General features: G+C 42.3%; 1 long non-coding RNA gene across 1 annotated transcript; it reads right to left on the reverse strand.

Moving 5' to 3' along the window:
* Positions 1-2,805: 2,805 nt before the first annotated feature.
* LOC119149980 lies at positions 2,806-6,514 on the reverse strand. Its single transcript, XR_005104906.1, has 3 exons — positions 6,381-6,514; positions 6,151-6,231; positions 2,806-4,324 (listed from the first exon to the last, which is right to left on the reverse strand). It is a non-coding gene; the product is annotated as an uncharacterized LOC119149980 (long non-coding RNA).
* Positions 6,515-16,167: the final 9,653 nt, after the last annotated feature.

Here is a 16,167-nt window from a genome sequence, read left to right on the forward strand (position 1 = left end):
TGCACGATGTGAAACCTCAGGGTAGCTGAAGGACAGAAGAAAGCCCACTCAAGCAATCTGATGTTTCAGCCTGCAGCACATCTGCTGTATAAAATACGTGCCCATGATTTAGGGTAGAAAAAAGAATTTTCTTGTTTGTGTTCTGTTCTTAGTTTGATACACTAATTAAAGGCTCTGTGTCACGATGACATCACTGCTGCCTAGTAAGTAACAGGAGCATCCACTGATCGGTAACTACTCAAGTTTGCTGCCTTGGTCTATGACATATTTGGAGATGCACAATCTGCAACGCTATAATCTCCAGCTTTAGAGACAAATAATGCACTAGAACAGTAATTTTGGTGCAGACACATAATTTCCAGAAGATGTATGAAAAGATGTCAGAGACTTGCCTTCATTTTATACTTCCTTTATTAGTAAATGAGTGTTACCTTGAGTAGTTGTCCTAGGCTGTCTGTCCTGATGGAAGATGACAGAAATTCTGCCTTAGACAACTGAGTATATATACGTGAAAGAGTTTTTCATAAAACATTGAAGTGAATTTAATCAACTTTATTTAGCACAAGAGATCAAGCTTGAATGTTCTCTGATATTCACTAGCAATACCATTTATCTCAAAAAACTCTCCAGTCTACGCTACATCTATTTGAAGAGAATACCAACCACGTTTGATTTTCTTGGATTATTTAATGCTTTAATTTCACTTGCTTTTAGGAGTTGGAGTCAGGCATACAAACCAGCTACAAAATCTCTTGGGATTCTTTCTCGAAGAATAAAATAATCAACTTGATGTATGAAGACATGATTCAAACTAGAGAAGTTACTGCTGTTAGGAGTGGATTAGTTAAAACTGCTTGGCATCAGGAGATAGTTATCTATATTTGCCTGTATTAGAAGGAAACCCAATCTGATAAATTTTATGAAATGGCTTTTAAAGTGTATTTTTAAAGAAGGTCTAATATTTACTAGCTTAATCAGTACTACTGTTTATATATTTTTACAGGTTAGGGAAGGTAAAGAGTAATTCCTGGAGTGTAACTCCTCAAACATAACAATTTATGTGCCAAATGAAATCCATTGCTGGTGTTTCTTAAAAGCTTTGCAAAAGTAAGTAAGGCAGCATTAACCTCCCCAAGCTCACCAGGCTCCTGACTTTCATCAGCATTCAATTGTTGATGAATTGCCAACATTTTTGAAGTAAAAACCGTATAAACAAAAGTACAAATATATTTAAAATGTAAATGCTTTTTGGGGGAGATCAAGGAAGAGATTAAATACCTCAGTCTGGCGAAGGATGTAAAGATCTTCCTTAAACTCCCCTTTGACTTCAGTAGACATAAACATTTGCTTGAAGTTTGGCATGCTCAGAGCTTTGAAGACTAAATTCACAGGCAGGTTAGGGAATTGCAGCACGGAGCAGTATCCTGCCCAGTTTGGGAGCCCAGCCACATACTCAGTCTGCAGGCTGGACTTAGATGTCTACAAACATGGCAAACTTAGGTAGGGTCCAAGCACAAGGAACACTGAGTGCAGAGAGCGGGGGCAACCTTAGCTAATGGGCAATTAGGAGGAAAAAGCCTTTAGCTTGTCCTAATTGTGAATTTGGGCCCCTTGCTGCCGTTGATGCAGAGCTGGGATGGGTGCAATGGCCAGCCTCCTTTAGAAGTCAGGACCACACAGGACCATGGGGTCCTTCTGAAGAACATGCAGAGGGAAGGTACGGCGCCACGGGCTCCTTTGCGAGAGTCGCTGTGCAGGTGCCTTTCCTTCCTCTGCCAAAGAGTGTTTGCTCCAACAAACATCAGGATAAAAAGGGCCGGGGGATATTAGCTTCCAGTAGTATTTTATGGCAGCCCCCAGTCCACCTCTGCTTCCAGCCACAGAGAGGATGAGATGATGGGCATATTGTTGCCCACCCCCACCAAGTTTCAATGTCTTGGTGCTCAGCACATCCCAGCGTCACTCAGCTGAGGGGAAATCTTGCAGGTTGCTGCAGCAGTGAAAGCAACGGGCGCATGGCCATCTGTTGTGCCCAGCATGAGGTGGCAGCTGTATTTCAAAAAACTAAAATTTTGGTTTTAGACTTTTACAGGAACAGATAGGTTAGTTACAGATATCTGCATCTTCCGCTGGATGCAGTCCCAACTTTTCACCTAACAGTGATTTACAGCCCAGCCCCAAATCTTCAGCAAGTTTAAATGTAACTGTTCTGTAATTAATTTCAATTACACCTTCTTGGTGCTTCACTGTATGTTCCTGAGGCTCCTAAGGCCCATACCTTTACTGAGTCTCTCCACAGTCAATTTGCCTATAGTCTGTGTTGTCCTCCTGTCATTTCTAGTGGTGCCAGATAAAATTTTCAAAACGATTCAAAGCAATTCTCATGGAAAAAGTATATATTCCTCATGGGCATCATTTTCATGATACAGTAAAATGGGAAAATCTCAGTGGTCAAGTTATCATTTATCTTATTCTATTCTATCACCTTAAAATCACAATGCTCTTGCACTTACCTTTTATCTAACGGAAGAGTTCACATGAGCATAGTAATGGCATTGAAAACAGCTAATGATCTTCCATTCATGTTGCATGGGGGCAGGAAATCAGGTGATCAAAATGCAGCTGCCCAAACCCATATGCATTGATTAAAAAGCCATATATATGGCATATTGAGGGTGGTGGTGGTGGTCACACTGTGCATCTTCAATCAATGTGATTAAATGCTTTCCAGAGATACCAGTCTTACTTTTGTCAAAGGAATCAAGTATTTTGTTTCATTTCTGTATGTGTAGGCAGAAGATGGGATCCATTATACGATTTTTTAATTTTATGTATAAACAGAACACTATACAAGATGGAGGTAATTTGTGACCTGGTACATTGTAAAAAATGACCATGTAAGCACTGATTTTCTCATTTTCTTCAGTTTAAAAACAGTTGTGGGGGAGGAAAGACACTGCTTGGAGGGGGTGAGAAAAGGAAACAGGGGAAAGAACGATTTAAAAATAAAAAAAAGGTAAAAATTTCAGCCTGATTCAATTTGTGGTTTGTAATGTTGCAATGAACAAGCTGGACTTCAAAACATTCAGCTGTGTAGGATGCCCCTTAGTGGTTGAATATAAACACTGTTGACACAAGAAATAATTTAAACATGGAAAAAACCCCCCAAAATAATATTTGTATTTAGTAACTGAGAACAAAGGATTTGAAACGCTAACATGCACCGAAGAGCCTACAAAGCCATGTTTAGATAAAACATCAGAAACAGTCGGAAAAATGCAAACCGATAGTAAGAAAACATTCCTGAATAAGCTATTGCACTGAGTGAGAAGAACAAGAAAACAAGGGAAAAGGAGGGGAAAAAAGGTCAATCTCTATTTTTATTTTAATCACAATCTACATTACGGGATGAGTGGGCTTCGCAGAGGCATACAATCAGATACTGAACTCTGCAATGAAACCCAACCCAGTATTTTTACTGATACTTTCTAGAGTAGAGAGTTTCTGTACACAATTATGAAGTTATCTGGCCTGCTGCCACAGTTCCTTCCCAACATCATATGGATGGCGTAGCCTGTGGCCATATCTGCTGTGGCAGAAGGTAACCAGCTTGTGTTAAAATACACAAAGATTTTTACACAAAAGGCATCAAGAAATGTTTAAGATTCAGTAGGAAAAATTAGGGTGCACAAATTCTGTAATACACACAAATGCACATATCTAGTTAGATATAACAGCACAAACCAGTCTAACTCTTCTCATAAGGAATATATTGCTTCTAACTTTTCCTTTTCAAAACCAGTGTTTGCACAGTAAATCTGCAAAAGCTGCAACAAGGTGACACTAACGAAGCATGGCACCCTCATCGATCTGTTTACACCTACTCTGATTTTAACTGTATTTTATACCTTTAGATCTCTCTCAATGTATACACGGGATAACAAAGAAAGTCCATTGTATTTATAGACGGTTTGTCTTTGGAAAACTGATGCCTCTGTTAGTCATTGTTTTTTTTTCTTTCTTGAAGAAGTCTGTAATTCGTCCATCTTTTTAACTTTGCCTGTAGAAATCACAGCTGCAAAGTGTCTCATTACCTCCACACCAGTTACTGAGGCAGAAAAGCCACGCATCAGCACTACTGATGTAAGCCTTTACTTCTTGGGTCACATCCCAATGCAGCTTGAAGGGTCAAGGGAAGTCTCTTTTGAGTTAGCTGGTGTGTGCTGTAGCTGGATATACTGATCCCAAACATTCCCAGTAGCACCGCTGCCCGTTGCAGCAAGGTGTCTGACGAGTTGGTAACGATTTTTCCTGCAGCTTGAGTCTATGGGAGAAACAGGGCAAATTACATGCTGATTCAGCTGAGGGCAACACAAAAGTGTGTCTTTGGAACCTACAAAGCACTTTTTTCTTCTATATGTCATAGAGTATGACTCTGCTTTTTGCTGAAGAGTATTCGGCACAAACCACTGCACATTTTGCAGGGCTCCCCTTTTTATGGCTTTGTAAAAGAAAAGACACATTTCTAATATGATCTCTCTCATTTGTAACTCATCGATTTCAGTGACTTTAATGGGATTCCCTCTGGCTACTTGGCTGAAAGGGGAGCTGAATTAAGTGTGGAGGCTTAGGCATAAAAGAGAAGGGACTCTCTTGTTCCGTGAAGTTCAAAGATCTCCTTCCCACAGATTAGCTGCTAACACAGTGATGCTCCCTTGAATGTTAGTTATTAATTCAGGAAAGCAAGGCTAAAAGGGATCAGTATCATCTTTTGTTAGCTCCACAGGTGGGACTAGACCAAGCAGACAAGTTTTAACACAGTCTCTTTCTCAAGTCTAACAAAGTAGCAGAAAATGCCAATCAAAGTAAAGATACAAAAAAAATTATTTACTGATAATCTGAATAACAGTCAGAACAGAAATTAAGTTACTGTTGCTTGCTAGGACATACGATACACTGACCAAGAAGCAGAAACACAGTTGCACAGACTCCCTAGAAAGCAAAACAGAAATTCCTATACATATTGGCGCTGTGAGTTAAAACATACAATGCGCCTTTCTAGTTACAGCATTTCTTATATGAAATCATGACTAGGCCTGAAATAATGACTTTTGTGTACTCTCCCTTGCAGTCCACGGACGGAAAGCATGGCACCACTGGCAGGAGTGACATGTTCCAAGGAACCTGATTTTCACTTCCAGATTCTAGATTTTTTATGTGAGGTTAAATAATCAGAGCTGAGTGCTCTGACCTTGATAAACGTGTCTGACGGTGTGGGTAGCTACTTCAGCAGCAGAATAAATGATGGCAAAATAAATTCCAAATAAAATTACTGCTTAAGGTGATATCAAGAGATATGCAGGAGGTGTGAAAGAACTTCCACTGCTGGGACTGAAACACAGTATCCTTAGCTCACCCCCTCAGCTACGCAACTATCACCTCTCAGCTACTATCGTCTATGATTTGGATGCAGATCACATTGCTAAGAGCCATCAGATTTTCCAACAAAAGGATATACACTGTAAATATCAAAATATGGAGTACGATAAAGAAGATGCTCTACTTCGATGTATATATATATTTGGGCTGGTTTATTCTCAATTATGTAGCTAATTTAAAACATTTTCTATGCATGCCTTTTTTTATTTATTTTTTTTTCTTTTCATATAATAATTGATACTCTGGTCCACCAGTGTTCCAGAGGCCAATACTGGCTGTGGTTTCTTTATCATATAAATAGAAGCTGCTTGATGCATTTCACTGACAGCTCTTTTGAGTTGCTTAGGAACTCAGCATCCTTCTTCCCATTAACATTCTCCTACTGCCCCAAACACACAAAGCCACTGCAAGAGAAAATGGTGGAGAAGTATTTCCTCTTTAAGCACTGCAGAAACATAAACTCCTTCCAAGTAGTCTGCATTCAGTATTCCAGCATGACACCAATTATGAAGAATTATCATAATTCATTTACTTTTCAGCAGAGGCTTAATTAAGACTTCTTCTACTTGTTACGCAAGTTAACCCACCAGAAGCCAGCGTTCCCTTGGGTTGACCATGCAATAATTTGAAATGAAATCAGTCTGAGCAAAAGAAATACTGGTATTTCAAAGATGTAATTAAAAGCAGAAAAAAAGGACAGAATTTTCATACCTGCAACAACCTTATATACCCAGGTGTCATTCTCCGGAGAGAAGCAATCATGATTTCTGAGTCTTTGCAAAATTTCAGACCCTGCAATTTTAGAACACACAAACCATTACTACATCCCAGGGAGTTTTACAAGCTGACCCTTTACTGAAACATAAGATTAAGTCTAATATGGTTTGCGACAATGCCAAAAGCACTCCAAGAAGCAAGGTATGCAAACATTTTTTCCTCACCTGATGCTCTTTTCCCTCGAGCCCGTTACATGCTTAAGGTCCTAGGGGTATATAAAGCCCAGCTCAGTTGCATAACCTGTCACATGGGATCTGTCTGCACCGCTTAGGTGTTGGCAGAGCCATAACTGTTCTGCCTGGGGCCAGGTATGTCTTGCAATATTGGAAAACTCTTTGGGAATGCCTGAAGCTCATTAAGAGAGTAACTGACAGCTGACCTCCTTAAGAACAAAAGGGCCTAAGCCTGCTTTATAGATAGTACTGGACATAAAAAAAGGTCACTATAGCATTTTGTATCGTAGAGTGACAATGCAAATAGGATTGGATGGATTTTATGCAACTTAGAGCACACATTTATACCCACAGGATGACCTGACTCGGTAGGAAGCTTAATGCAGCCATGACCTGACTTGAAAGGATATGCTAGTATAATAGGGTTATTTGGAGGCACGTTTAAAAATAAGTTCCCTCTTTTCTGATAGCCTTCTCTTTTACTCAGCATTATGCATGTTCTTGACCCTTTTTCTACTGCTAAAGCTTTACTACTAAAAATATCTAATCTAATGCTGCTATTGCTACCTTCTGTTAACTGTGATTTTTTTTCACTGTAGTGAGCTTGGATTCAGTTCTGCTCCTGGGGTCGTATAGCACACGATCTGAGAAATGGTGGTAAAATCTAATCGACAAAAGTAATTTCTCCTTCTTTTAGGAGTGTACATGGAAAGACTGCTGAGAAAGCTCCTTTTCCCCATTATCAATACATGCAGCCTTGAATATGGATAGCAAGGCAGAATATAGCTGCAGCTGCAGTCCTACTTCTAAGCATGCAGGGTAAAAATGTTCAGGTGGTGTAAGTCAGTATAGCACTGGTGTGCAGAGTGAGCCCACATGGGTTTTTATCACAAGCACTCCACAGAACAGCGCTGATTTACACCCCTTTAGCCTGTGCTACAGCAGCCTAAAGCTCTCTGAGAAATATTCCTGCCGTAAAAGAGCAGAAACATGATATGTTTCTACTTGGAGAAATACTCTACATTAGGTATTCCACAATGATACCACTTATCAGGAATCCACAAAACTCATTTACTTTTCAGCAGATGCTTAATTAATGTTATATAAAGGCACACTGTTGTTTTCTTCTGAGACTCTGGCTTATATGGCATGCGGTGGGAAGATCTTACTTGCCTCTCACTGCACCACATTTATACCACGTGAACCCCATCGGCATCAGTGGAGTTATATGTCGTTCACAAAAAAGGTAACAGACTTGAACTCATCCTATAGCGTCAATCTAAATACTAAAAGCAAGAGACTGGCAGCCTGCCATCTGTTGTAGTTTGGTTTTTTTTTAATACGGAACTTGCACAGTGACTTCATGCTAAACCTTAAGTGCTGTATACTGTAGCTACAGGAAATGTATCAACAGGAAACAATCAATATAAAATTGGGAGCTGACTGAAGTTAATGGAAAATGTACCAGTAAGTACAAGTCACTGTACCTGCCCAAATGCATTTGGGATGAAAACCTCTACTATAAAAAAGCTTTTTTTTTTTTTTATTTTTTGTTCTTGTTTCTCATTGTATGCCCCATACTAACTTCCCTGCACAAACAGGAGAGCACCTGGGCTTGCTGAGCAAAGCAGGACAAGGCTAATGCTGCAGAGTCCATGTTCTTCTGGAAATACACAGAATGAGGAATTTTTCCTTTAAATTTCCAGTCTTGCCTGCATTCAAAGAAAAACCTACTTCCTACAGTATCAGTTTCAGGAGGTCCAAAAAATGTGTTACTACCAATTTCTGTCATTTTGTGTGTAACTCTTTCCATTCAGAGGATGGCAGTGAGATTCCTGTGGCAAGGTATTCAGAAAGGGAGAGCTTTCCAACCAAGTTGCTTTGTGCAGAAAATAAAAGGGAAGAGCATGCCTTGAATACCAAAGCTGTCTTTAAAAATGACTTATTTGCCGTACTCAACATATTGGCTTTCTGTAATTGCAGGTGTAATCAAAATCTGCATAACTTTCTGAGGACTCTGAAAGAATAACCCTCCCGAGCTGTTTCAGGAGAACTTTGAACAAACAAGGAGCTGCTCCTGTTCCTTTTGAAGTTCAAGCCTCTGAGAATTGAGCCCTGAGAGCCAGGATGCAGAGATGAACGTGCCCATCCTGGGCAGGGGACCGGCTAACAGAGGACGAAAAGCACAAGCCGCAAAGGGCTCTCTTGGCAAATACCTGGTGGTCCCACGCGCAGCGCAGACTACTCGCCTCGGTCATCTACTAATGCCTTCACTGCTTGATGGCGGCACTGTTTTCTAATAGCATCAAGCAGATAAGAATGCAAATGATATGCTGACATTCCCCCCATCCCAAAATTAAAGGTGAGGGACACTTTGAACCCAGCTGTCAATATTCACCACCTTGCACTCTATTTCCACGAAGAGAAGTAGTCAATAATGAAATTAAAAGTTTCTTTGCTGTAATCCTGTGCATTTGGGACCAGCAAGAGCTGCTTCCCCAAATGCATCAGGAATCAACCAACAGGAACAGCTTCTTTTCACACCATTAGAAGCCCCTCCTTGACCGGCACTCCCCGAAAAGCTTTTCATGCTGCCTGTGCTGCTCATGAGCGTGTCCCTGCCTCTCTGGAGCACGATGCAGGGACATGCAGCATTACTCACCACAGCTCAGTGGCAAGCAGCAGGGCAAGCATGGCAGCCTGGGGCTCAGCCCCCCGCTCTTTCAGTCAGTTTTGCAGCCCACCCCAAGCTTGTGCCGTTGACCGCTCCAAGACAGATGCCTCAAATATTTAGGCTGAAACTACACTAACCATTCCTGGACTTGCTGCTTTCTCTGTGTGCCCTGGACTTTGTTAGCTTCTCTTTCACAGACCACTGCTTCTTACATCACCCTGAATTCACTTTCAGATCCTTAAATATGTTGTCTCCTAAAATCAGCCTTAACTTTCCAGCCATCTTTGCTGCCTGTGCTCTGTACAGTGATTCCTATTTTCCAGCTCATTTTCCCAGCTACTTTCCAGTATATTTACTTTTATCCTGACAAAAGCTATGTCAATGCTTCCCTCTACACCAATACTGCAGCTTTAGCACCAGAAACTTGCCTCAGAAGAGGGGCCTATACTGCTTTCTTCCGCTGGTCAGTTCTTGCTGTTGCAGACCCTTGCGAGAGCTGGAATAGCAGTGGTCTATGGCACTCGAGAGACTCTGGATGCTAGTGGGCCCGACTCTCACCCATATCGGAGTCCATTGCCTACATTTACCCATGCCTTCCCCCCCCCCCCCCCCCCCCCCCCTCCGCTTTCTTATTTCTTAAAAAATCCTATTTCTAACAAGTTTTTAGCCACCCTGAACCAGAGGGAGGGAGGAGTGAGGCAAGCTGGTAACATGTGTGAATTAAACCGCAGGCAACAGCAGCAGGGGAGAGCGGTTTCTCTCATGCCTGCGTGGAAGCCCAGATTAAGGAGCTGCAGCCAACACGTGGCTGTTACACAAAGGATGCCCAGACACAAGGATCCATCAGTGGGGCCTGCGGCTGACAGCATGCACGGCCTTGCTTTTGGTGACAAATGGAAATGACCGAGGAAGGGAGAGGTGAGGGAAGGTCAGAGAGACAAAATAATAAAGGGGGAAAAAGGGAAACTCCGGCCAGTGGGAAGAGAGGTGATGGGAATGCCCAAGTGAGCAGCCTCCCCAGGGCTCCCCTCCAGTGCAGCAGCGTCACCCCAGAAAGCCCCTTGCAGAGGACACAACTCTTATTGGGACCTGCTCAAACTGCTGGCGGTGGTTCATGCTTGTGATGCTGTCATCGCTGACTGGTGCTACGCTCCATGCACATGTACCATTCGGGCCCCAATCAATGGCGGGGGAAGCACGGGAAAGGCAGGTGATTCTCCCGCTGCTGCAGTTGCTTTCCACGAGGATCTGCCACAGCCACACTACCAGCTCTGCTGGGGCAAGGCCACAAGAATGAAAAAGCGAGAACAAGAACGTGATAAGACCAAGGAGGGGAAAATCCTTCCTCATGGGTGGCTGGGGTGACGGCCCCCCCACTGCCAAGGGAAGGCAGCCTGGACACCTGCAGACAGGAGGCTCTGGGCAGCACAGGGGCTGAGCCACCCAAGGCAATGCGGTGGCAAGTGTGCGCGTTTATGGGCCTCAGCTACTTGTGACCCACTATATGCTCAAGTGGTTGGAGCTGATGTCTGACAACAGTTGTTGCTCCTGCCTGATGAAGATTGCAGGCAGAACACTGCAGGGCATTGCTATGTGCAGTTGCATTTCTCAGCAGTAAACTGGTTTAAAGCAAGACTCTCCCCTGGCTTCCAGGGTCACTAAGCTTGACCTACTCTAGGCCTTCCACCCTGATACAGGGACAGCATTTTAAAAGAGTTTTTCCTGTACAGCACACAGAATTTTCATTCTATACCTGGACAACAACAGCAAAATTTATTACTTTGAAGTCATAATTCTGAAAATAATTCAGACACTTAGCTAAAGAAGTACTTTCCAAAATTCATCATCCTTAGCCAGGGTGGATGAATACAGGCAGGATCCTGAACCTACCATGGCTTCCACTGCAGCTTTTTGTGCGGGACAGGAGTAAACAGAGTGCTGTCACTGCAGGCAAATAAATAAACCAAACCATGAAGAAAACAAACAAGCAAAGCTTCCTCCACACACAACCATACGGCTAATCCTGGGCTTTTTGACTTTAACAGCTATTAGGTCTGAGAGTATGTCCTCACAAATCATTCTGTGCATTACTTAAAAGATTAAAGCTGGGCTAAAAGGAATTTTGCCTAGAACAAAGGTAATGAAAACATCAGCTCTGTAGGGGTAACAGGATTCGATACTGTCAGCTCATAGAAAAAAGCGACGGTCCTGCCCCAAAGAGCCTACAATCCATGGGGAGGCAGATGGATGCTACCAGATGGAGGAGCCCAGGGAAACAAAGAAAATATACTGCTTGGCATGCGAGGCAATGTTCTCAGCTCACTCAGCATCAGGTTGTTTCCAAATTTTTGTAGGCGTTGCAGCAAAGCACAGTGTTAAGGAGGGATGTGAAGGTGGTTAAAGAATTTTAAAATGATAAAGGCAAGCAAGGAACAGGAACAATGTTAGTTATATTGTTGCATTACACAGTAATAGCTTTTCGGAGCACAAAATTAGGGAGATTTATTGGAAGATGCTGATGACAGAAGTAGGAAATACTGTCAATAAAAGAAGACTGCAATACTGTGTAGATGAGCTGAGGCACAGACAGAAAATTGCAGATAGTTCTGTCCTCAAAGTCATCTAAGGTTACAGATAGACAGCAGCAAGAGACTGTTGCTGAGGCTTATGGAGTTACCATTGAAGTAGCTTAAACTACTCATTTATTTCCTGCTGAGAGCTCACTTGCTCACTCGTCACAGCTCCACTGCCAAGTGGTTACTCCTGTATTTGCAGCCTGCCTACTCACAGTGCTTTGATGCCATTGAGAGATGAAATAATGGAAACCGACTAAAAATTAACAGCGAAAGAATAGGAGAAAATCAAGTTAATTTCTGCTACAGGGAAAGAAGAACTTCAGCCATGAAAGAAGATTTTGTTAGAGACTGTTGCAGTTTGTATCTGTTAGAAACTACAGTGGGGGAAAAAAAAATCCTGGATTTTTTTTTAAAGTATTTCCAAAACAAAGGTAGGTAAACACTACTGTCACTGGCAGCAGCACAGGTGTAGCACAAAGGCACTAGCCTAGCACAGTTCATCTGGAACCCAGTTCTGGTCAAGCAGGGTTGGATCCCTCTCTCCTAACTCCAAATGTGGCTAGCGCAGATGCCTGCCTCAGAACTAATCGCTCTAAACTCCCATTGTAATTTACCTATTTTAGATGTTTATGTTAAGATCAGGGAAAGAAGCGACGCTTGATAGTACAGTGAGTTAGTACAGCTAGCGCAGACATCAATAGTGTAAATGCAGCCAGTCACGTGAACTGCACCCCGCTCATTAGAGCAGCAGAATTAAAAGTAAAGCTGGTATGACGAACAGCTACTAAGATGACCAAAGCAAATGGGAAGTATGTATTACAAGAATAAGCTATGTTCAACCTCACAAAAGGAGGATTGTCAAACCCTTCTTCTCCTCTTAAGACACGGATGAGCAGCGCTGGCGCCCTTGAACACTGATTTTTGCCTCACTCCCCAACTACTGGATGTCGTCAACAGCCTAGTTTCATCTTCCCTTGCTCAGGGGAGGTCTTCATAGAGGGAAAGCAACATTGCTAAAACAGAGTGGGAAAGCCAACACATGAGAAGGACTGCATTATGGCCATGCATACAAGGTGCTATCTGACCTGATAGGCAAGTACAGCACCCTTGGGGGGACCATCTCCAGTGTCCCTGTAGGCAGTCATTGCTCTACAGAACACTGCCAGTCCTGGCTGCCACTGACCCAAGAGCAATCAGCTGAGTGAATAAACTGTCAGTTTTTCTGTAGCCGTGTACTAGTACAGAAATTATGTATTCCTTTTACAACTGAAAACCAAAAAACCACGACTAAAATGAAAAAAAAAACCCACAAACAACCCCAAACCAAGAATACAAACAATGGGCATTAACAGACAGACTTAGGGTCTTTGCAGGTCTGAAGATCTTAACGGATGCTAGCACCTTTTTAAAAAGTACTGCTATAATTATGCCAGCCACTGGCAACTCCAATGTTTGGACCCACCTTAATATTTGTACAATTTTGCAGAATCTTTAGGTTGGACTGCGACAGAAAACTGTTCTAGCAGATACGGGCAGGGAGAGGCCTATCCGCCTCTGATGTGCAAGTGACACTGCATCATAAGCACTTCCCTGTTGGGCCTTTTGCTTAATACCCACTCCTGCAAAGTGGGGTGAGGGTTTAAAATGCATAGCAGAGTCATAGCTGTCTTTTTTTCAGCAACAGCTTTATGCTTTGCTCCTTCTGAAGCAAGTTCAGAAATCAACCAGCACAACACACTACCAGAGAAGCTGGAACACTATGGGCTGTGCTCATAGGCCTGAGAATTACCTGGGTGCATATTGGCGGAAAGATTTATCTATGGCCATTATTCTGGGAAGGTTCACATCTGGCAAGCAGTGGACAGACTTCCAGCAGAGGTCCAGAGTCCCAGTTAACCCTGGAAAGATTTTGTAACAGTTCCCTTTTTCTCACAAGTGTAATGCACTGTCTTGCACGTACCAACCACTTCAGCAAGGCAGCACACTGGAAGGACACACAATGCAATCCTGACAGTCTGTGAATGAGGTAGTATCATCATTTAACATAATACCATTTATCAGCTACCAAGGCACTGCTGGTCTGACTAGGGATGCCTATGACACACTTATGGATGTATCTGAACACAGAAGACTCACAAGACACATCATTATTCAAAAGCACACCCACTCTAGTGATCGTGTGTGCCAATAAGCTGCTATTAATCCAAGACAATGTATTACTTCTTGTTCTCGAGGAGTGCCATACAATGGCTGCTATTTTGCAAAGGAACAAGGCATTAGGCTTTTTCCTCTGAACAGCCTGCGATTTCCATTTAGAAGAGATGCAGCAAAGAGGGACGAGCTTGCTAAGGAGCAAGGCATGCCTTCTCACTCTGCTCTGCTCCCCGAAGTCCACTATCTACCTCAAGACACTCATCAGATATGGGCTCCTGTGCCAGGCTGAACATGTGTTTCTGGCTAGCCAGTCCTCAGTGGGTGTTTCTCACTGTGGGAGTTGATATGAGAAATCATATTACAATCTGTGATGAGCACACTTCACGTTGTGTCCTTTGCTGCTTCTGTGGCTGATGAGACAAAAAGCTAGACCGTCACACTCTGTGTCCTCATGGGCATCACTCACTCCATCTGCAAAGCGTCCTGGATCATGAGAGGCCACACACGGTGTCCCAGACATCTTCTGCAGCGTGATACACAGTGTATAGCTATACTGACCTGCATAGGGTTGTAACCTGTCCAATGCACGTACACACACAGCCTTTTGAATCTGAACCACTTGTCTGTAAAAAGCTGGACAGATCATTCCCAGCAGTTCTGTATTGCTGTTGGGAAATATTCTCATCAGTAAGACCGTGCACATGAGCACGTGCATATGCAACTAGCTGTTGAGCAGGGTTCTTCCTCCTCCTCTACCCTATTACATGTGCCAAATCTTCACTGTGTATCACATAAATGACAGAGCTGAAGAAGCAGCCTTTTGATGTGAATTCCAGAAGTGCAGGTATTTAGGGATGGCAGCTGAGGACTGAAGGCCATGAGGCCTGCTGTGATGCCCGCAAATGACTGGGAGGCTTGCAAAGAACTGCCATATTTTATGTACGAGAAAGACCCTAATGTACAGTACCCTGAGCTTTTCTGTAACTACTGACAGTTTTAGTTTGTTTCAGAGCACAGCTGTAGTGTGAAAAAATAGCCACAGCAGGGATGTTTGGGGTACCAGGACTCTGGAACAGGGAAGGATTCATTCTAAGACGACGATATAGACACATTCAAAGCATGACCACAATTTTGGTTCTAACTCTGAAGTGCTGATTTACAACAGAAGTATACAACTTCAGTCAATCACTGGTACCTCTCTGTTCTTTTCAAACAAAATTTTCAGATAGCCAGAATGGGGGGGTTACTATATTCCATATGGCTTTATAAATTATGAGTCATGAATCCCACAAAGGCACCTGATCCACTTTCTAAACAAACATGTAGAATCTTTCTTTCTGGATGGGCTGGAACTTGCTATGCATGTCATCACAGTTAAAATTAATCTGGAGCTATTATCAAAATGTAGAATTTTATTGACATTTACCATTCCTGCATAAGCAAATGTGTCTATAAACATCAAGAGGTTCTGAAGTCTTCCTTAGCAGCCTGCTAGGAAAGTTACTTACATTTAGCGGTAATAGATATCTAGATCTGCAACACCCCAAAAGGGTTTCTAATTTAGAAACTGTAAATGCTTTGATCCATCCTTGCAGATATATAGGCCTGAATATATATTGGCGTATGCCGTGTTTCCAATGCAACAGGCTAATGAATTACTCCACCCAAAACAGAAAAGGCCTCTAAAATCTCTTGTAAGACATTAAACTGCAATATAAGAAGATATAAATTACTGGATGATAGTATGATAGAAAATGCTTCAAAGCTTTAAATTAAATTACACAGATTTAGTGGGAACCTTGCTAGTTGAATTTCTGTTCTTGCACACTGACATGTTCCCTTGTAACTGCCTTCACACTGTTGAGTACACATGGTTCCCATCGCTTACTATCTGTATTTCTATTTAAATATTCTAATTCCTGAAAGTGGCATCTATTATTTCTGGCATGGCATTGTGCCAGCACAGTTGTGGCTGTTTAACACGATTGGTAGTCTATTTTTAGGCATAATCCTGTGTAAAAGTACATGTCTTATGCTGTGAACTCTATAGCTGACCACCGGAAGATTCATCAACTTAAGATGAGGGCAAAACAATCTATGCAGGAAATAAAGCATGAAAGATACATTAATCAAAAGAGCAGCATTTCTATAATGTTTATTTTTTCATTAGGCACTCTATTCTGATTAAGTGTTGTGGCTATCTGACTGGGAGGCCAAGCAGATATGATTAAAACAGAATTCAAATTACCTAGAAGTGGAAAACAAAACAAGAGGGGCAAAGTAGTGAACATTTGCACTTGAGCACACATGATGCAGTGGACTTAGCATGGAGCCCTCTCTTCAGAGACCGTGTTTCCCATGGCACAACGCTAAC

Source organism: Falco rusticolus, chromosome 6 (genome assembly GCF_015220075.1).
Source record: "Falco rusticolus isolate bFalRus1 chromosome 6, bFalRus1.pri, whole genome shotgun sequence".
Lineage (NCBI taxonomy): Eukaryota > Metazoa > Chordata > Aves > Falconiformes > Falconidae > Falco > Falco rusticolus.